The sequence below is a fragment of the Triticum dicoccoides genome, chromosome 2A (genome assembly GCF_002162155.2).
Source record: "Triticum dicoccoides isolate Atlit2015 ecotype Zavitan chromosome 2A, WEW_v2.0, whole genome shotgun sequence".
NCBI classification, from domain to species: domain Eukaryota; kingdom Viridiplantae; phylum Streptophyta; class Magnoliopsida; order Poales; family Poaceae; genus Triticum; species Triticum dicoccoides.
Genome location: NC_041382.1, coordinates 782054850 through 782056912, shown reverse-complemented (window position 1 = coordinate 782056912; position 2063 = coordinate 782054850).

Below are 2063 nucleotides of genomic sequence, written 5' to 3'. Positions count from 1 at the left end.
CGCTTCTCCTTCTTCTCCTTGTGCTAGACCTTTGTTATGCACTAGGGGAAGGAGGAGTAGCGACCATCACCGACGGTCGAAAAATCAGTGAGAGAGTGTCCACCATATATGAGCCCTGTTCAAGAATTCATCCGATTAACCAGTTAACTTGCCGATTAATCCCTACTCGTAGGTTCACCGAGTAGCCAATAAACGAAAAAATCATCCGATTTATTGATTAAATGGCCAATTAACTTGCCGATTAGCCGATTAATCCCCTACTCGCTAGCCAACCGAGCAGCTACCAGTTAACGATTTCCTCAACAATGTATATGAGAGAGGAAGAAGAATCCCAACTGTTGTCATGGGGGTCGTTTCTCCTTCGTTCCCATGTGCTAGACATTTTGGTGTAATGCACTTGGGGATGAAGGAAGGAACGACCATCATCGGCGATCGAATATATTAGAGAGGGGGTGCCCGTCATATACACCACGTGAGCTAAGAGTTTTCAAGAAAAGACTCGACAGACCGATAGTCAACCCATCATGAATAATAATGATCTAATTTAGTTTTTTGTACATATATTGAATTTCAGAAGTATAATCTTTGAATTATGAACATAGGAAATGGCTGACGACCATAGGATCCCTGAGTGCGACTACTGCGGCGACGATCGGGGTCTGTGCGACAGGCCTCACCTGCAAGACGGTGGGCGCTTAAGTATTAAGCTCGACGAGACCTTCAATGTTTATACGGTACGCAACGACGACAAGTCTTTTTCGTAATTAAGCATGACTTCTGCTTCTTCAATGTGTAATTTTCGTTTTCTACAATTCGAATAGTGCGTCCCCTGCCATGCAAGACATTATGTCTTAGAGAAGCTAGATTTTGTAGATCATGAGAATATGGAGATAACGAGAGTTAACCTCAAGACCCATCATGGTTATGCTTTTGACGTAAAGGTATACAATGCGGTGACCTACTCCCATTTTGGTTGCTCGAATTGGGCAGCACTATGCAAGGCGTATGGTTTTCAGGAGGATATGCATGTTACCTTCGATCTGGTTGATCCTGAAGATGACATCGACGAAGCTAATGTCGATGAAGATAATATCAACGAAGCGAATATCGACATTTGGGTCTATGTTGATACGCTTCCACTTCTACCTCTATGTGAGTTTCTCAAATATATTTATTAAGTAATTTATATTGTTTTATGAAAATAGTTGACACCTTATATATTTCCATTGACAACTTATTTCCATTCTTCAAAAAATGTTTGGAAAGATGTACACAAAACCTACTACACTGATGGCTCTAAACTAACTTACGAGGAGAAAGATCATCTTGTCTCATTTATTATTGATGTTGAGACTTCCAATAAGAATTATGAAACTCCTCCACATTATAGTCAATACGTGCCACTAGTCCACGTGTTGAACTACGACAACATTCATGGAAATGGCATGGTAAGATTTTTTATTATTATAACACCGGTGCATCTTTTGCATACATTCTTCTAATTAGCTAAACTACATTGCTAAGTACATTACTATTATTCTCTTCAACAGAAAATCCGAAGGATTGTGTGCCTCATCTGATGCATACGAAAGGTCACGTTGATGTTGTTAGCTTACGGCCAAGTCTACCTATGGGTCAGTGCTGTTCATACAAGATTTCTCGAACAAATGAAGACCTCACAATTAAAGAATGGAAAAAAATGTTATGAATAATCGCAGGTAGCTACTTGGAAGCAACAATGTGCGAAGCCCACAAATTGAAGACAGGATAATCTTTATTCTCCATAATGGAGAGTCAGGGGCTATGTTGTTTTATGTTGATTTACCTTAGAGAGGGTAGCAAGTCCTAGCTAATACTCATGATCACGTGCTAAGAACAATTAACTAGGGTTGGTTAGATGACTATGATGATAATGATGATGATGATGAGTATGACTTGTTATTATGATAACGAGTAGAAGTTGTTAGATGACTATGATGATGATGAGTATGACTTGTTATTATGAAAACGATGTTGTGTTATTATTATGATGATGATGCTGAGTTGTTATATCATTATGAGCA